This window comes from Heptranchias perlo, chromosome 18 (genome assembly GCF_035084215.1).
Source record: "Heptranchias perlo isolate sHepPer1 chromosome 18, sHepPer1.hap1, whole genome shotgun sequence".
Taxonomy (NCBI): Eukaryota; Metazoa; Chordata; class Chondrichthyes; order Hexanchiformes; family Hexanchidae; genus Heptranchias; species Heptranchias perlo.
Window position 1 is genome coordinate 8,062,015 of NC_090342.1, and position 21,143 is coordinate 8,083,157.

Genomic DNA, 21,143 nt, shown 5'->3' on the forward strand with positions numbered 1-21,143 from the left:
GTCCACTCAGAGATCACAACTTACACTGTCTCCAGGACTTTCCCTACAAAATTGCGGTGCTTGAGAGAATAAATCACGCTGCACACCATTAGTTTAGAGATTCAGGGAATATGTTACAGGACGGAACGCCATCTCAGGTCACCTGACATACTGCTCAAACATTTTGTTGGATTGAACTCTGGCTCACTGGGTGATTTTGTGATGTGGTGGGGTGGTGAGCCACACAACATCTCAAAGGATCACAGGGTCAATCCCTAATCTGCTAGTTGACCTCAGCTGGGGGGGGGAACAGCGTGCCCTAAAATTGGCCGCAGTGTCCTGGGTTAAGGAGGAGAAAAAATTGGACAGAATTTCTATTCCTGGTTACAACGGAGTAATTCCATTTGAAGTGTGTGGATATTAGGCATGCTCAGAACCAGGTGCAGTGCTGATAATTTCATGGCCAAACAGTGGCAGATACTCACTATCCAGGTTCAATCATGAACAATACCATGGACATTAAGGATCCCATGGCACCGTTCAAAGTGATCAATAAATCTTTCTTTTCAGCTGTAGCCTTGGTATATCTCTTTCTTTACATAGGAACAGGTGTAGGCCATTCAGCCTCTTGAGCCTGTTCCGCCATTCAATGAGATCACGGCTGATCTGTATCCTAACTCCATCCACCCGCCTTGGCTCCATATCCCTTAATACCTTTGGCTGGCAAAAATCTATTGATCTCAGATTTAAAATTATTAATTGAGCTAGCATCTACTGCTTTTTGTGGGAGTTCCACACTTATACCACCCTTTACGTGAAGAAATGTTTCCTCATTTCTAACATATCCGCTCCATTAACAAGACCGCCTACTTCCACCTCCGTAACATCGCCCGTCTCCGCCCCTGCCTCAGCTCATCTGCTGCTGAAACCCTCATTCATGCCTTTGTTACCTCTAGACTTGACTATTCCAATGTTCTCCTGGCTGGCCTCCCATCTTCCACCCTCCATAAACCTGGGCTCATCCAAAACTTTGCTGCCGTATCCTAACTCGCACCAAGTCCCGTTCACCCATCACCCTTGTGCTCGCTGACCTACATTGGCTCCCGGTCCAGGAACACCTCGATTTTAAAATTCTCATCCTTGTTTTCAAATCTCTCCATGGCCTCGCCCCGCCCTATCTCTGTAACCTCCTCCAGCCCTACAACCCTCTGAGATCTCTGCCTTCAGCCGCCTAGGCCCTAAGCTCTGGAATTCACTCCCTAAACCTCTCCACCTCTCACTCCTTCTTTAAGACGCTCCTTAAAACCTACCTCTGTGACCAAGCTCTCCTAATACCTCCTTATGTGGCTCGGTGTCAAATTTTGTTTGCTAACGCTCCTATGAAGCACCTTGGGAGGTTTTACGATGTTAAAGGTGCTATATAAATGAAAGTAGTTGTTGTTGTTGTTCTCTCCTGAATGGCCTGGCACTGATTTTAAGGTTATGTCCCCTTGTCCTAGACTCCCCCAGCAGCGGAAAAAGTTTCTCACTTTCTAACTTAGCCTTTTCGCTCTCTGCCTTGGCTGGCCCTGCCTCCAGTGTCTCATTCTTCCCTCCCTGACCTCAACTGCTTTAGGCGATTGTTCTATATCCTCAGCATCTCCCATTGTATCTTTGGCCATGTACTTAACCTCCCTCTGGTAAAAATGGGACTTCCTGAATCCCAGCTGCCCTCAGACGCCAGCTGGCTGCACCAGTAGTGTCTGAGGGCAGATACCATAACAGTATAGCAAGCAATGTGCACGGTCCCTGCAGGCTCCTGCTCTCCCCCACTTCCTAAGATGTGGTTACATAGCAACATAGGAATTTACAGGACAGGAAAAGACCACTGTGGCCCATCTGGCCAGTCACATTCTCCCGGGAATATCACATCCCTCGGTTCCTCTCCTACCCCCATCAAATGTTTGTCCAGGTACTTGTCCAACTCTCTCTTGAATTTGCTGGTACAATCAGCCCCCCTCCCCCCACCCCCACTGACCCACTTGAAACTCCACCCCCTACATTCACCACCTGCTGTGTGAAGTAGTTAAACTCTTCACCCTCCCTCATCTAAGTTTGAGGCTCTGCACCCTCAGAAGGATTCAAAGCTGAAACTCAAGGAATGAAAACTCCGAAGAAAATGAGTTAACCTAGCTCTCAGTAAGGAGACTTTCACAAAATCGACAAGATATCTCATCTTTTAATGCAATTGCTTGCATGTTGTATGATGAGATTCGGAGATGAAAGGAGCTCTCGGTTAGTAACCCAAGCCAACATCAAATCTCTGACAGAACAATGTTGTGAATTAATTTAAAGTACTTCACGTATTTATTTTGCTTTGTGGTATATCAGTTGTAAAGTCCGAAAGAGAGTCTGTTCTTGCAGTTTTAAAGTTGTGAAACCTTTGTTTTTACAACTTCGTTTTACAATTTGAACATGACCAGAAAATCTCCTGAAAGCTCCAAGATAAATATTTACTCTGATAAGTGTCCAAGTGCTTTCAGCTGCCAATCTGATTAGGCAATTTCCCTCGGAGCTATAACATGACATGTGCACTTTGAAATGACTCCATTTTGTAATCAAGAATTTGAGCCTTAAGAAAATTGAGCAGATTAAACATTTGGTGCTTGAGATGAGCAGTCGCCAGTGATTTATGAGTCAACTGCCCCAGTTGCTTGCGGAGCGGCCCAATAATTACAGCTGGAAAAACAGTCTGCAAGCAAGAGAAGGATAACATTCTCCATGCAATCTATTAAACTCATTCTGCTTTTTTGTGTGCAACTGTTGGTTTCAATGGTCTCCTTAAATTGCTTGTTCCAATGAATGAAATATGGCAAAGTTTATCATTCATCCTTAAAAATACAGCCCTGGATTTTTCACTTGAGATATGTCGGCTCCCGAAAGTATTTTGGGGTTGCTAGCCCTCCAGGATTGTCCTGGAGTCTCCAGGAATGAAAGATTAATCTCCAGGACACACAGCTCCGAGCATCCCGGGAGAGAAATCATAGGGGCATTAAAAAATCTTGTGTGTTTCCTTCATTTTCTTTGAACACTTTCATTTCTTAGTTATAAAAATATCGGAGATGGGGAGATAAAAGGCTGTTTGACTGGGCGAGGCGGTTGGAGGTGGGAGGTCATGTGACGAAGCCTCCAGGAATATATCTGATCAGAGTTGGAAACCCTAAACGTACTTCAACAACAACTGGCATTATAAAGCGCCTTTAAAGTAGTAAAACATCCCAAGCCACTTTACAGGAGTGTAATCAGACAAATGGTCGTCAGGGACCCTTCCGGTGTCCCTGACGACCATGTGTGCGGGAAATGTATCCAGCTGCAGCTACTGACAAACCGCATTGCGGCACTGGAGCTGCGGATGGATTCATTAAGGAGCATTCGCGATGCTGAGAACGCGTGGATAGCACGTTTAGTGAGATGGTCACACCGCAGGTAAAGGTTGTACAGGCAGGAAGTAATTGGGTGACCACCAGGCAGAGTAAGAGGAGCAGGCAGGCAGTGCAGGGGTCCCCTGTGGCCGTCCCCCTCTCAAACAAATATACCGCTTTGGATATTGTTGAGGGGGATGACTTATCAGGGGAAGGCAGCAGCAGCCAACTTCCTGGCACCAGGGGTAGCTCTGCTGCACAGGCTGGGAGGAAAAAGAGTGGAAGAGCTATAGTGGTAGGGGATTCTATCGTAAGGGGAACAGACAGGCGTTTCTGTGGCCGTAAACGTGACTCCAGGATGGTTTGTTGCCTCCCTGGTGCCAGGGTCATGGATGTCACTGAGCGGCTACAGGGCATTCTCAAGGGGGAGGGTGAGCAGGCAGAGGTCGTGGTCCACATTGGGACCAACGACATAGGTAGGAAGGGAGATGAGGTCCTGCATCAAGAATTTAGGGAGCTAGGTAGCAGGACCTCAAAGGTTGTAATCTCTGGATTACTCCCAATGCCACGGGCTAGTGAGTATAGAAATAGGAGGATAGAACAGATGAATGCGTGGCTAAAGAGTTGGTGCAGGAGGGAGGGTTTCAGTTTCCTGGATCACTGGGCCTGCTTCTGGGGAAGGTGGGACTTGTACAAGTCGGACGGGTTGCACCTGAACCAGAGCGGGACAAATATCCTTGCGGGGAGGTTTGCTAGCACTGTTGGGGGGGGGTTTAAACTAACTTGGCAGGGGGGTGGGATACAGAGTGGAGCTACAATAGGGGGTGATGTGCAGCCAAATATAGAGAAAAAAACAAGTCAGCTTGGAAGACAGGGCAAATATGTGAGGGCAAGGCTGGATGGCATCTATTTTAATGCAAGGAGTCTTGCGAATAAGGTGGATGAACTGAAGGTGTTGATAAACACATGGGAGTATGATATTGTTGCTGTCACAGAGACATGGTTGAGGGAGGGGCAAGACTGGCAGCTCAATATTCCGGGGTACAGAATCTTCAGGCGAAACAGAGGGGGAGGTATAAGAGGAGGGGGGGGTCGCAATATTAATTAAAGAATCAATTACTGCCATAAGGAGGGATGATATATTAGCAGGTTCCTCCAATGAGGCCATATGGGTGGAGCTTAAAAACAAAAAGGGGGCAAGCACTTTGATGGGAGTGTACTATAGGCCCCCAAACAGTCAGGGGGAGATAGAGGAACAGATATGTAGGCAAATCTCAGAAAACTGTGCAAATAATAGGGTAATAATAGTGGGGGATTTCAACTTCCCCAATATTAACTGGGATACTCAGAGTGTAAAAGGCTTAGAGGGTACAAAATTCTTAACGTGCATCCAGGAGAGCTTTTTGAGCCAGCATGTAGAAAGTCCTACAAGAGAGGGGGCGGTACTGGATCTAATTCTAGGGAATGTGGCCGGCCAAGTGGAAGAAGTGCTAGTAGGTGAGCACTTTGGTGACAGTGACCATAATTCGGTGAGATTTAAGGTGGTCATGGAAAAGGATAGGGAGGGGCCGGAAATAAAGGTTCTAAATTGGGAGAAGGCCGATTTTAATAGGATAAGGCAGGATCTGGCCAAAATGGACTGGGATCAGCTGCTTGTAGGAAAATCCGCATCGGAGCAATGCGAGTCTTTCAGAAGGGAGATTGAGACCATACAATGGCAACATGTTCCCGTAAAGGTCAAGGGTGGTTCCAAGAACTCCAGGGAACCTTGGATGTCAGGGGATATACGAGAATGGATTAGGAAAAAAAGGAGGGCTTTTGGCAGATACAAAAGGCTAAAGACGGAGGAAGCCCTAGAGGAGTACAAAAAGTGCAGGGGGATACTTAAAAAAGAAATTAGGAGATCAAGGAGGGGCCATGAAATAACACTGGCGAGCAAAATAAAGGAAAATCCTAAGATGTTTTATAAGTATATTAAGGGTAAGAGGATGACTAGGGAAAAAATAGGGCCCATTAGGGACAAAAATGGCAATGTGTGTGTGGAGCCGGCAGATGTAGGAGGGGTTCTAAATGAATTTTTTGCATCTGTTTTCACTATGGAGAAGGACGATGTAGACATAGAAATACGGCAGGGGGACTGTGATATACTCGAACATATTAACATCGAGCGGGAGGAGGTATTGGCGGTTTTAGCAGGCCTAAAAATGGATAAATCCCCAGGCCCGGACGAAATGTATCCCAGGCTACTGTGTGAGGCAAAGGAGGAGATTGCGGGGGCTCTGACACATATATTCAGAACCTCTCTGGCCACAGGGGATGTGCCAGAGGACTGGAGAACCGCTAATGTAATACCATTATTCAAGAAGGGGAGTAGGGAAAAACCGGGGAACTACAGGCCAGTGAGCCTAACATCAGTGGTAGGAAAATTATTGGAAAAAATTCTGAAGGACAAAATTAGTCTCCACTTGGAGAAGCAAGGATTAATCAGGGATAGTCAACATGGCTTTGTCAAGGGAAGATCATGTCTGACTAATTTGATTGAATTTTTTGAGGGGGTGACTAGGCGTGTGGATGAGGGTAACGCAGTGGATGTGGTATACATGGATTTCAGTAAGGCCTTCGATAAAGTCCCGCACAGGAGACTGGTCAAGAAGGTACGAGCCCATGGAATCCAGGGTGCCTTGGCACTTTGGATACAAAACTGGCTTAGTGGCAGAAGGCAGAGGGTGATGGTCGAAGGTTGTTTTTGTGACTGGAAGCCTGTGGCCAGTGGGGTACCACAGGGATCGGTGCTGGGTCCCTTACTGTTTGTGGTCTACATTAATGACTTGGATATGAATGTAAAAGGTATGATCAGTAAGTTCGCTGATGATACAAAAATTGGTAGGGTGGTAAATAGCGAGGAGGTTAGCCTCAGTCTGCAGGACGATATAGATGGGTTGGTCAGATGGGCGGAACAGTGGCAAATGGAATTTAACCCGGAAAAGTGCGAGGTGATGCACTTTGGAGGGACTAACAAGGCAAGGGAATACGCAATGAATGGGAGGACCCTAGGCAAGACAGAGGGTCAGAGGGATCTTGGTGTGCAAGTTCACAGATCCCTGAAGGCGGCGGAACAGGTAGATAAGGTGGTAAAGAAGGCATATGGGATACTTGCCTTTATTAGCCGAGGCATAGAATATAAGAGCAAGGAGGTTATGATGGAGCTGTATAAAACACTGGTTAGGCCACAGCTGGAGTACTGTGTGCAGTTCTGGTCGCCACACTACAGGAAGGATGTGATCGCTTTGGAGAGGGTGCAGAGGAGATTCACCAGGATGTTACCAGGGCTGGAGCGCTTCAGCTATGAAGAGAGACTGGGAAGATTGGGTTTGTTTTCCTTGGAGCAGAGGAGGCTGAGGGGGGACATGATTGAGGTGTACAAAATTATGAGGGGCACAGATAGGATGGATACTAAGGAGCTTTTCCCCTTCGTTGAGGGTTCTATAACAAGGGGACATAGATTCAAGGTAAAAGGCGGGAGGTTTAGAGGGGATTTGAGAAAGAACTTTTTCACCCAGAGGGTGGTTGGAGTCTGGAACTCACTGCCTGAAAGGGTTGTGGAGGCAGGAACCCTCACAACATTCAAGAAGCATTTGGATGAGCACTTGAAATGCCAGAGCATACAAGGCTACGGACCAAATGCTGGAATATGGGATTAGAGTAGACAGGGCTTGATGGCCGGCGCGGACACGATGGGCCGAAGGGCCTCTATCCGTGCTGTATAACTCTATGACACACAGCCAAAGAAGGAGACATTAGGACAGGTGACCAAAAGCTTGATTGAAGTGGTAGCTTTTAAGGAGGGTTTTAAAAGAGGAGGGAGAGGTAATGAGGTGGAGAGGTTTAGGCAGGAAATTGAAGAGCTTAGGGCCTAGACGGCTGAAGGCACGGCCACCAATGTTGGGGTGAAGGAGGTCAGGGATGCACAAGAGGCCAGAGTTGGAGGAACGCAGAGATCTCGGAGGGTTGTAGGGCTGGAGGAGGTTCCAGAGATAGGGAGGGACGAGGTCATGGAGGGATTTGAAAACAAGGATGAGAATTTTAAAATTGAGGCATCTGGGGACCAGGAGCCAATGTAGATCAGCGGGCACAGGGGTGATGGGTGAACGGGGCTTGGTGCGAGTTAAGATACGGCAGCAGAGTTTTGGATGAGCTCAAATTTATGGAGGATGGAAGATGAGAGTCCGGACAGGACAGCATTGGAATAGTCGAGTCTGGAGGTAACAAAAGTATGGATGAGGGTTTCAGCCGCAGATCAGGCAGACTTGGGCAGGAAATGCCACCAAAGCAGAACCACCAGCTCTCCGCTGCCGTTCCCAACTCCCTGCCGCTTCTGGGATTTCCCACCAGCTGTGTTGGGGAGGTACAATGGGGCCTAAATTCAATACCATTGCACTAATTTAGGCTCGATTACCAATTTAATAGGGCAGAGACCTGCGCACGATCAGCTCGAGCATTTGGGTCACTGTTAAATTGGTCAGGGCCTTTTTTAGGCAGCCGCCTGCACAGCCCTCCATTCATTTTTGAAATGAGACTCCTGCATCCACTTCAGACCAGGATAGGTAAATGTGTTTACCTTAGTCAGACCTTGCACTATGCAAGCTCTGACTAGTAGAGTAGGGGAGTTCTCCCCGATGTCCTGGCCAATATTTATCCTTCAACCAACATCAGTAAAACTGATTATCTGGTCATTATCTCGTTACTGTTTGTGGGACCTTGCTGTGTGCAAATTGGCTGCCGCGTTTCCCACATTACAACAGTGACTGCACTGCAAAAAGTACTTAATTGGCTGTAAAGAGCTTTGAGATGTCCTGAGGTCGAGAAAGGCTCTGTATAAATGCAAGTAAGTTCTTCAGTTCTTCTTTTCCTTCCTTCCTTTCCCCCTCCCAACCCCCTGCCCCCTTTTATAGTGCCGTGTATGGGTGCTCCAATGCAGCATGCTATCAGAACAGTTAAATACTTGTAAAACTTACTTTGATGAAGAAAGCAGGGAAGGATTCTGTGATTAAAAACCTCATCAAAATCTCTCCACTTCGCAAACAATGAGAGCCCAGTCACACCTCACTCAAAACTCAACCGCACAGCGTGATATCGCAAAGGACTTCTGTCAAACTTGCCATTTGCTTTCATTTCTCCAGAATTAGAACTCACTGCAGAGTGCTGGCGTTGTTTAAAACAGACCTCACAAAACAGAGCACCATATGTGCTTGGACTATGGAATGTTACACGCAGTAAGGAACCAATGAGCAGCGATATTATTGCTGTTTCTGATTTACTCCAGTTACCTGTAAGTTCTACAGAGAACTCCAGCACCTTGCCTAACTTACCGTACTTCATATATGAAGCCTGGGCAGTGAGTGGTAGGTAGCAGGCTATCTGGCTGTAGGGCAGAAACAAACCTCGTCTTGTCATCATAAGACGTACACGCGCGTGCAGGGGTTTGATTAGCAATCGAGTCCAGGAATCCTGGCTGATTTATTTTTCCTCCCCAGCACGACACTGTACCTCATTTTAAAACACAACCACTGCCGCCAGCTGACATAAACTAACTCAATGCAGATCAGAAACTGAATCTGTGATTCATCTTGTCTGTGCACCACACACAGTGCATTTTACCCACTGATCTACTGGAGATGTTTAAATTTCATAATTTGAATTGGCCATTTTAAAAGCTGCGTTCTGCAATAAATAAACTTACATTCTGTTGTATTATCTCTAACTGCTCTGGGTCCAACGGGGCTCAGTTGGTGGCATGCTCATCCCCGAGTTTGGAGGTTTGGGTACAGTCCCACTCTAGAGACTTGAGCACATAATCTAGGCTGACACTTCAGTGCAGTATGAGGGAATGCTGCATTGTCAGAGGTGCTGCCCTTCCTTTGAGGCGTAAAACCGTGGCCCCCATCTGTCTGTTCCAGTGGTTCCGGTGGGCATTAAAGATCCTATTGGAACTAATTAAATAAGAACAAGGTGGTTTGGCCAACATTCCACCCTTACAGGGTACAATAGCCTCGTGGTAATGATATAGGACTATCAATCCAGTGTTAATAAGCTCAAATACCCCTCAAAGCAAGTTTTGAAATTGAAAAACCATAAAAACTGCTGACAAACCTAACTGGTACACTGGTAATGTCCTTCAAGGATGAGAACATAGGATTTACAGCACAGAAACAGGCCATTTGGCCCAACAGGTCTATGCCGGTGTTTATGCTCCATATGAGCCTCCTCCTCCTACCCTACTTCATCTCACCCTATCAACATATCCTTCTATTCCTTTCTCCCTCATGTACTTACTAATGCTATCCAGTCTTGACCTACATGTGACTCCAGTACCACACTATGTGCCTTATAAATACTGCCTTACCCACAGCCCAAAACTAAATTTAACTCCCCACCTCCCGCCCATCCCCAAAATAGACCAATTAGTCATTGCTCCCATTGCTGTTTAGGGGATTTAAAATGCTGCTGTGCTTATCCACATAATAACTGCAACTGAAAAATGTAATGAATTCTCTGTGGGATGTCCTGAGAGACATGGACTGGGAGTTGACTCAGAGCTTCTCATGCTCTTGTCGCTGGAAGTGCAGCTTCTCCAAATCGAAGATGAGGACTTGACTGTAAAGGTAACCCCAAGTTACTGCTTATTTTGGTACAGCAGTTCTTCGAAACCGGAGAGGCTTTGTTTAGCATGTAAGGCAAATGCATGCAAGGACAATGATATCTCCAATGGATAAATGCTGCCTTGGAAGGTGTCAAAGATTTTACACAATACAGCGTTAACCATCAGTTATCCCAGATTAAAATAATTTGTTTACCAAGCAGAGGAGCGGACTCCCGATGTAGCTCAGTGCTTGATTAACCGAGTTGGCATCAGCTTAATATCAACACAATACTTTGAGTGAATAATCAGCAGCTGCACCCAATCAATGGCCTGGATTTTAACTTGGAGCCGGGAGGAGAGTGTGGTGGGGGGGGGGGGAGGGGAGGTTCATTGGACGCAAAACCTGGAAGTGAAGATAGCGGGTCGGAATCTGCGATCGCAACTTAATTGAAGGATAACAAATTGACAGGCTGGCCGCCTGTGGGCCGGGGAGAGATCAGAGTCTGCAGGGTTTGTATGGGGGAGGGGTTGGGGAGAGCTCGGGATCTTTGGGGGTTGGATGGGTGGGGCTGATAGTGGGGGGGGGGGGGGGGGGGAGGTGAGAAGTTGGCCATCGTTTGGGAGGTGAGAAGTCAGACACCGGGGGGGGGGGGGGTCTCAGACGTCGGGGGGAGGTCTCGGACGTCGGGGGGAGGTCTCGGACGTCGGGGGGGGGTGGGGGGGCGGCCGATCGCGGCAGGTAAGCTCATTGAGCCTGGAGGACACACTCCTGCTCCTCCTGGCCCACAAGCAGAGCAATAAAGGCTTGTTGACCCGGCCCTGCTCACCTCCTTTTCACTGGCGAGGTTCACAAGCCCCGGGAAACCCGCGCTGGAAGCGTTAAATTTAAAGTTAAGTCAAATTCAATTTAAAAAGAGCTACTTTCCGGGGATGAGGGGGTGGACATATGAGGAGAGGTTGAGTAGATTGGGACTCTACTCATTGGAGTTCAGAAGAATGAGAGGCGATCTTATTGAAACATATAAGATTGTGAAGGGGCTTGATCGGGTGGATGCGGTGAGGATGTTCCCAAGGATGGGTGAAACTAGAACGAGGGGGCATAATCTTCGAATAAGGGGCTGCTCTTTCAAAACTGAGATGAGAAGAAACTTCTTCACTCAGAGGGTGGTAGGTCTGTGGAATTTGCTGCCCCAGGAAGCTGTGGAAGCTACATCATTAAATAAATTTAAAACAGAAATAGACAGTTTCCTAGAAGTAAAGGGAATTAGGGGTTACGGGGAGCGGGCAGGAAATTGGACATGAATTTAGATTTGAGGTTAGGATCAGATCAGCCATGATCTTATTGAATGGCGGAGCAGGCTCGAGGGGCCGATTGGCCTACTCCTGCTCCTATTTCTTATGTTCTTATGTTCTTACTTAAACTCTCACAGGGACGTTAATTGATGTTATAAACACCCATCTGCCTGAACTAATTAGGGTCCCGACTGCGGCGAGCAGGTTATTCGCACGCATCCAAACGCGCCTCCATTAAACCCGGAAATGGAGCGGGGTTGTGGTCGTGCTCCAAAAATCCAATATTTTAAACTACCCACCCATCCCCCAACCCACCCGTTCTTGACGTTAAAATTCCCTCCAATGTCTTTTTCAGCCTCTGCGAATGGGTACTCATCAATTTCATGTGACGTGTTTCCTCAATCACTGTACAGTCCATGATATTTACATTAATTCTATCTGCTATTTATTTAATCCATTGATTAATTTGTCCAGATCTCTCCAATTTCCCCACACTTGGCGCCTGGACACATAGCTTTGTGTTGTCAGCCAAGTTTTATAACAAAGTGCCATAGTAATATATCCATAATATGTAAGCAGCAGGTGGCCCCGAGCCCCATTGATCACCACCCCCACCCACAGACAGAAATTGGCTCCAACTATCAGTGCCATTCCTAGATAACCATCAGGAATGTACTTCATAGATAAACAGCCCCTATGATGTATACTCCATAGTTGTTAATGGCCATACCCAGACTACAGGGAAGAGGGTATTGCCTACTTAGATATCACATCAAGAAACTCCTCTGAAAGTACAATAACAACAACTTGCATTTATATAGTGCCTTTAATGTCGCAAAACGTCCCAAGGCGCTTCACAGGAGCGTTTATCAAACAAAGTTTGACACCGATCCACATAAGGAGATATTAGGACAGGTGACCAAAAGCTAGATCAAAGAGATAGGTTTTAAGGAGCATCTTAAAGGAGGAGAGAGAGGTGGAGAGGCAGAGAAGTTAAGGAAGGGAATTCCAGAGCTTAGGGCCTAGGCAGCTGAAGGCATGGCCGCCAATGGTGGAGCGATGAAAATCGGGGATGCGCAAGAGGCCAGAATTGGAGGAGTGCAGAGAACTCGGAGTGTTGTAGGACTGGAGCAGGTTACAGATATAGGGAGAGGTGAGGCTATGGAGGGTACATTAAAACAATACTTATTTGCATATAGGCTGTCTCTCCACTGTACCTTGGAAGGAATATTATGTGTTAGGTTTGGCAGGATAAATTGGAATGGTCCCAAACAGTAAGCTATTTCTTTGGACTGACATCTACAAGTCAATCTTCTTCTGGAATCTGACCAAATAGATCATATTAATGCCACAGAGCTCCATTTCCCATCCAAGCAATGGTAATCACACACAGCCTTGGTTTAATGAAAAGTATATTGCAGCATCAGTGACAAACTAGGAATATGTTGATAGTCATCCAAGAGGACAGGGAAGCACACTTCATTGCTTCACAGTTCCAATGCAACAAAAAACGTGCCATCATCTCACAAGTCCGAGATCAACTCCAAACTGCATGTCTTTCAGACAGGCCCCTAAGGTAGTCAAGTCCAAGTGCGGCACTCAACCTAATTGCACTGCCTTTCTTCTTGAGCAGCATGGAGTCACATGCCAAACCTCTCAACATAGGGGCCAATTTCCCTCTCTCTGGGCGCAGGGAGTGCTCAGAGGAAAGAGGAGTGGAGACCTGTGATGCTAGGTTTCCGGCCCCTTTACAATGCCCAGGTATATGGCATGTAGCAGCTTCGCTACTGAGATGTGAGTACCTTATGTTGTCTTCTAGAGCTGAGGTACGGATCAGCCATGATCCAATTGAAGGGCGGAACAGGTGCGAGTGGCTGAATGGCCTACTCCTGTCCCTATGTTCTGCCCCATTTTCCTGCAGGCATGCCAGGCAGGCACCCAAACTCAAGGGCGCCCAGAAGATGTTGCAGCTAAGCCATTGGAACTGTCGCCCCCTAAGATTGGAGGACCTGAGAATGCAGGCAAAAAGGCATTAGAGAAGCCTAAGAAGCTAAGAGGCACCTTTTTATTTAAGCGGATCCCCAATGGACGATCAGGGTTGGATGCCTTCCGGCTTGTGTTTTAGGAAAGCATCTAGAAGCCTCCACAGCCAATAGCACAAATGGAGACACAAAGACACAGAGTTCTAGCCTATCCACATCTAGAATCTGTGTTTGAATTTAATTCATGGATCAATGGAACAAAAGCCTCTCTTTCTCCAGGTTTAGGTGAAATACTCTCCCCTATGAGTCAGAACATTCTGGCTTCAAGCCCCACTCCAGGTCTTGAGCAGATAAATCCAGGATGACACGTCAGTGCAGTATTTAGGGAGTACTGCATAGTTGGAGCTGCTATCTTTTGGATGAAATGTTAAACCAATGTCTGCCTGTTTACGTGGCTGTAACAGGTCCCAAGATGCTTTTCCGAAGCACAGGGAGTTTTTCCAGTGTCCTGGCCAACATTCATCCCATAAACTACACCACCAAAAGCATATTAACTGGTCATCCATCTCATTGTTTTTTGTGGGACCTTGCTGCGTGTATATTGGCTGCTGTGTTTGCCTACATAACAACAGTGACTGCACTTCAAAAAGAAATTCATTGGCTGTGGGACATCCTGAGGACATAAAAGGTGGTACAGGAATATAAATTTTTTTCTTTAATTAATGCTGATTGCCAATAATACTCAAAATTACCACAAGGAGGGCTGAAATTTAAGGGGAAGCTAGATAAGTACATGAGGGCGAAAGGAATAGAAGGATTTGCTGATAGGGTTAGATGAAGTAAGGTGGGAGGAGGCTCATGTGGAGGATAAACACTAGCATGGACCTGTTGGGCAGAATGGCCTGTTTCTGTGCTGTAAATTCTATGTAAATGGAAAGGTCAGTCGGAGTGCTGTTCTGGGGTTCGGGTTGGAGCATGACTACATTTTGTCAAAATAATTTCTTGGGGTCCTTGATCACTCATTGAATCCATTGCCAAGACCTCCCTGCCAGAATGTTATGTGACTCATGTTAACCCATTGGTCCATAGGCTAGACTCATCGTATAATAATTGCAACCTTCTTGCTTAGTACAGTCTGAAAAAATGTAGGGCAGCATTAAATTTGAGTGTGTCTCATAATTATCTGTAGGCTACAAAAATCCCACAAACTGATATGACAGTAATATGCAGGTTGGTTTTAACCCAGTTCACCCTCTGTAATTTAGCACAATTTCACTACTGAATTTAAATAATTGGTTTTATATATCATGATATATTTCCATATATAAAACGCTTCAGTGAAAATTACACCTTTTTTTACCTCTATCATTTGGATATCAACAACAACTTGCATTTATAAAACCTCCCCAGGCGCCTCACAGGAGCGATTATCGAACAAAATTTGACACCGAGCCACATAAGGAGATGTCAGTACAGGCGACCAAAAGCTTGGTCAAAGAGATAGGTTTTAAGGAGCATCGTAAAGGAGGTGAGAGAGGGGTAGAGAGATGGAGAGGTTTAGGGAGGGATTTCCAGAGCTTAGGGCCTAGGCAGCTGAAGGCACGGCTGCCAATGGTGAAGCGATTAAAATCAGGGATGTGCAAGAATTGGAGGAGCACAAAGATCTCGGAGGGTTGTAGGGCTGGAGGAGGTTACAGAGATAGGGAGGGGCGAGACCATGGAGGAATTTCAAAACAAGGGTGAGAATTTTAAAATGGGAACAATGAAATGATCCCAAGTAATCAATTTTGCAAACTTTCAAATTCATTCAAGTTACAAAATCAACAAATAATTGATCACAAAAGCAAAATACTGCGGATGCTGGAAATCTGAAATAAAAACAGAAAATGCTGGAAACACTCAGCAAGTCAGGCAGCATCTGTGGAGAGTGAAAGAGACTTTATGTTTCAGATCGATGACCTTTCATCGGAACTGGAAGACGTTAGAGGTGATAAGCTTTTAACCAAGTTCACGGCCTGGGAGAAAAAGGGGTGGGGGAAAGAACAAAAGGGAATGTCTGTGAGAGGGAGGAGGGTAGGACACATTAAATGACAAAAAGTGATAATGGTGCGAGGCAAAGGGAGGTGATTGGACAAGTATAGAAGATGGGGCCAGAGGAGGTGTAAATGGTTACAGCAGAATAGCAAAGAGGGAGGGAGGGGCTTTCTTCCATCACACTCCCAGGCCAGATATTTCCTGCTTCCCTCCCCCTCTGTTATTCTGCTGTATTGTAAACAATTTTACAACACCAAGTTATAGTCCAGCAATTTTATTTTAAATTCACAAGCTTTCGGAGATTTTCTCCTTCCTCAGGCAAATGTTTTTGCTGTAACCATTTTACACCTCCTCTTGACCTATCTTTTGTTTCTATACTTGTCTCATTGTCACCTCATTTTGCCTTGCACATCGTCCCTTTTGTCATTTAATCCTCCTGCCCTCCACCCTATCACAGACCCTCTCCCTTTTGCTCTTTTCCTGCCTCCCCTTTTCCCAGGCTCTGAACTTGATTAAAAGCTCTGACATCTTCCAGTTCTGATGAAAGGCCATCGATCTGAAACATCGATGGCCCTTTCTCTCTCTCCCCACAGATGCTGCCTGACCAAATATACTATCACAGTTGCCATGCTTAGGAGTAATTGAGCAGTAAAGTTACGGACAGCCAGCTTAATTATCATAACTATATATAATTATATAATGGGGATTGGGCTGGAAAGTGGAGTTGAGGTCGAAGATCAGCCATGATTTTATTGATTGGCAGAGCAGGCTTGAGGGGCCATATAGCCTACACCTGGTCCTATTTCTTATGTTCTTATAACTGATCGTGTTCCTTGCATCCTTTGACTACAAGGAGCTTTTCATTATATAAGCATTTGCAGCTGATTATGGTTTAACAGACTTAGCAATGGCAGACTCCATTTTAAACTTAATGAATGGATTGTTTACAGCTCCTTCAAAACTGAGTTCCTTTTTGAAGGTGCATTTCTTTTTGTAAATCAAAGACACTGTATGAATTTTAAATGATTTGAAATTGAAATATGCTGGCAACCATGGAAGTGCATTCAATGACATAAATACAAGGGTAAATTCACTGATGCGACCTCCTGGACTGGTTTCGATCACCTGAGGGAGTTCCAGAGAAAGTATCACTGAGCAGCCATTTTAGGTTTGGGGAAAGCCAGTGGATTCTCTCTTGGATCTCCTCACCACAGGTTTAAGCATAAAAAAAATAACCGGACAAAGTTCTTGTATTGGTAAGAACCATTTATCCATCTGTGAAGCTTGGCTATCTTTTATATTATCTGGGCACACTGATAATAGATTTGATGATGTGACTGTTGACACCTTGAAATCTTGGAGTTCTTCAAGAATGAGATTGCATATTTTTCAATATAGAAATAAGTCAGCCTTGGCTCAGTGGGTAGCACTCTCACGTCTGAGTCCAAAGGTTATGGGTTCAAGTCCCACTCCAAAGGCATGAACACAAAATCTAGGCTGACACTCCCAGTGCAGTACTGAGGGACTGCTGCGCCGTCGGAGATGATGTTTTTCAGATAAGGCAATAAACCAAGGCCCCGTCTGCCCTCGCAGGTGGACATAAAAGATCCCACGGCACTATTCGAAGAAGAGCAGGTGTCCTGGCCAATATTTATCTCTCAACCAATATCAATAAGAACAGATTATCTGGTCATTATCACATTGCTGTTTGTGGAAGCTTGCTGTGCACAAATTGGCTGTTGTGTTTCCTACATTACAACAGTGACTACACATCAAAAGAACTTCATAAAGCACTTAGGGATGTTCTGAGGTCGTGAAAGGTGCTATATAAATGCAAGTGTTTTTTTTCTTTTTATAAGTAGGTATAAATGTATTTTAACCTTTTTTTTAAGTGCACTATGAGTGTCACTTGGCTCAGTACTGGTGCTCTTATGTCTGAGTCAGAAGGTTGTGGGTTCAAGCCCTACTCCAGGACATGAGCACATTATCTGGGTTGACATTTCACTGAGTACTGAGAGAGCGCTGCACTGTCAGGGGTACCGTCCTTTGGGTGAGACATTAAATCAAGCCTGCCTGATCAGGTGGACCTAAAATATCTTATGGCACCAGCAAAGGAGAACGGGAAGTTCTCCTGGTATCCAAGCCAGCATTCATCTCACAACCAACATCACCAAAACAGATTGGGGTGAAATTGCTCTTCAGTGATAGTGCAAAATGGGCAATAGCGAATCGGGAGCCCGTTTTACTGAAGCCAATAGAAAAAAGAGTGGGGCGGGGCGTGAAACTGGCTGCTGATTCGCTATCGCCCATTTTGCACGATCGCCAAAGACCAATTTCACACCCATTAACTGGTCATTCATCTCATGGGTGTTTGTGGGACCTTGCTGTGAGCAAATCGGCTGCCAAGATTGCCTATAAATTATTACACTTCAGGAGTTATGAAACATTTAAGATGTCTTGAGGAGGTCAAAGGCTCCATCTAAATGCTTTTCTTACCAACAGTATTCTAGCTGTACCCTAGATTGGACTAGTAACTCTACCAATGTATGGCTTGGGTCAATGAGAGTGTTTATTAAGTTTAAACCTCAGCACAATCATGCAAGTGTTCACCTTTCTCAGAAAATGACATGGTTAATTATCTATAGGTGTGAGGAGCCTTGATGGTCTCAACGGCCTTTTCTCATTCTGTTTTTTAAAGCTCTTATAATGAACAAAAAGTTTGGATGTGGACACATGCCTATCAATTGTGAACTCTTTAGTCCCAATCACATATTCACACGCAGCCTATACTGATCCATGACACATCTTCCAGCTGCCAAGGAAACTTTTAACTGATGTTGCTCACTAACAGAAACAGTATACCCACTACCACAACATCCACGACGGGTAGGTACATGCTGCCTACTCATTGACTTATGCACTAAGTTGGGATATAGGATGGCCACTTAGATGGCAATGTGTGTGCTCTTCAAACGAACATACGAAATTGATGGGCAGGAAAAGATCAACTGGTCCAACAAGCCTGCCCCACTCCATCATGGCTGGAGCATCGTCAATAAAGACGACCTCCCTCCTCTCCTCCCCAACATCCCACCCCCCCTCCAACCAACGCAGCCATATAACCTCCTGGGAGAGGCAAGCAACCAGAGAAAAAACCTACGCCAGTAACGGAAAAAATAATCTGGGAAATTCCTCTCCGACCCCCTCAGGTGACGAAACCAGTCCAGGAGATCACATGGAACAAGTGTTATCTATAATGACACTTACCTTCCATATGATGCGATCTCTGCCCCAGTCAGGAACAGGTCCGGCTCCCTCTTAAAGGCAAACAGAGAGTCGGCACCCACCACACCAGCCGGCAACACATTCCAGAGGCTCACTACTCTCTGGGAAAAGAAGAACCGCCCAACATCCAGTCTATTCCTACTGTTCTATAGTTTAAACTCAAAAACAAAAGCAAAACACTGCAGATGATAGAAATCTGAAATAAAAACAGAAAATGCTGGGAACACTCAGCAGGTTAGGCAGCGTCTGTGGAGAGAGAAACAGAGTCAACGTTTCAGGTCGATGGGGGTGGGGCGGGGGGGGGGGGGGTGGAGGGGAGGAAAGGACAAAATGTTGCCTCGCGCCATCATCCCTTTCGATATTTAATCACTCCTGCCCTCCACCCTATCGCCGTCCTTTTGTTCTTTCCTCCCCCCAACCTTTCCCTGGCTCTGTACTTGCTTATAAACTGTTAAACCTCTAACTTCTCAAGTTCTGATGAAAGGTCATCGACTTGAAACGTTGACTCTGTTTCTTTCTCCACAGATGCTGCCTGACCTGCTGAGTCTTTCCAGCATTTTCTGTTTTTATTATAGTTTGAGTTTGTGTCCCCTGGCCCTCCCCAATCTGTTTTACTGGAATAACCTACCAATAGGGCGCTATTCAGCCCTTTCATTATTTTATAGACCTCTGTCAGGTCACCTCGAAGTCTACCAATTTCAGACTACCAGCAGTTCAGCATTTGATATCTGCTTGCAGGAAAAGGCAGCTGAAATTTAACGCAGGAAAATGCGAAGTGAAACATTTCAGTAGGAAGAACGAGAGGCAATATAAACTAGGGGGCACAATTCTAAAAGGGGTACAGGAACAGAAAGATCTGGGGGTATATGTACACAAATCGTTGAAAGTGGCAGGGCAGGTTGAGAAAGTGGTTAAAGAAGCATACAGGATCGTAGGCTTTATAAATAGAGGCATAGAGTACAAAAGCAAGGAAGTCATGATGAACTTTTATAAAACACTGGTTCGACCACAACTGGAGTATTGTGTTCAGTTCTGTGCACCGCACTTTAGGAAAGATGTGAAGGCCTTAGAGAGGGTGCAGAAAAGATTTACTAGAATGATTCCATGGATGAGGGACTTTAGTTACGGGATAGACTGGAGAAGCTGGGGTTGTTCTCCTTGGAACAGAAAAGGTTGTGAGGAGATTTGATTGAGGTATTTAAAATCATGAAGGGTCTAGACAGAGTAGATAGAAAGAAACTGTTCCCATTGGCAGAATGGTCAAGAACCAGAGGACATAGATTTAAGGTGATTGGCAAAAGAACCAAAGGTGACATGAGGAAAAACTTTTTTGACGCAGTGAGTGGTTATGATCTGGAATGCACTGCCAGAGTGGGTGGTGGAGGCAGATTCAATCATGGCTTTCAAAAGGGAACTGGATAAGTAGTTGAATGGAAAAAATTTGCAGGACTACGGGTTTAGGGCGGGGGAGTGGGAGTAGCTGGATTGCTCTTGCTTAGAGCCAGTACGGACTAGATGGGCTGAATGGCCTCCTTCCGTGCTGTAACCTTTCTACGATTCTATGATAAGAGAAAGGAATGGCACAGAACTGATGGAGGATGTTTGACTATTGAAACCTTAAGCCATGTGGAGGAATTGACTCTGAATCCTGAGAGGAGGTAGGGTTGGAAGAAGCAGGATGGTTTCACCAATCTCCAGGCTAGTACCAATCATTGTTGATTGTCTTTTCTCCCCCTACTCGTACTCTGTCAATCCTTAACATTTCAAGCATCACAGCAACATGGCATGTGGTATGGTGGAAAATTATTTCTGGTAGAAGAGGTGGACCAAAATTTCACTGTAACTCCAGTGGGAGACTGTCAGAACTCTTGGGAATAAAACGGAGACCCGGTTGTCACGTTTCTGGGAGTTTCCTCTTTGCCTGTCCAAAGAGTTAATTTCCAATGAGGCACAATAAGGCAACAGGTGATGAATGGATGGCATGCATTGTTGACGAGGGGGGTAATTTTCACCTTTGGCGCCTGGGGAGCAGTTTGCCACCCGTTGTAGAACAGGCCCGATTTTCAGACAAGTTCTACAATGGGCGGCTGATCTGCTCCACCAGATTACCACCCAGGCGGTGCAGCTGACCCAAGATAATGGTGGACATGGCTTTTGGCAGCTTCATATTGCAATAATGATCAAGACTACTTGTGCATGGTAGCCTTCTCAACTTAATGGAAATTGTTGTCAATTAAGACTCAGGTATAAGGTTCTTCCCAGCTGCAGGTCAGACGAGAGTACATGGCGTACTTTGGAGAGTGAATCCCTGGTGAAAGGTAGGCAGTGAAGCCACATCCCTGACTCTCATAAAATGCTCATTTACCCAGGTGCAAGGATTAGGGAAAGGGGCAGAGTGACCTGTTTCACTTGGTCCCTGCTGCTTTTACATTGCCCTGGATTTCTGGGACTTTTGTCAGACGACAAAGCTTGAGCCTCCAAATGTAGTGGGCGCAGGCTCACCCCAGTGATGGAAATGAGACAGGAGAT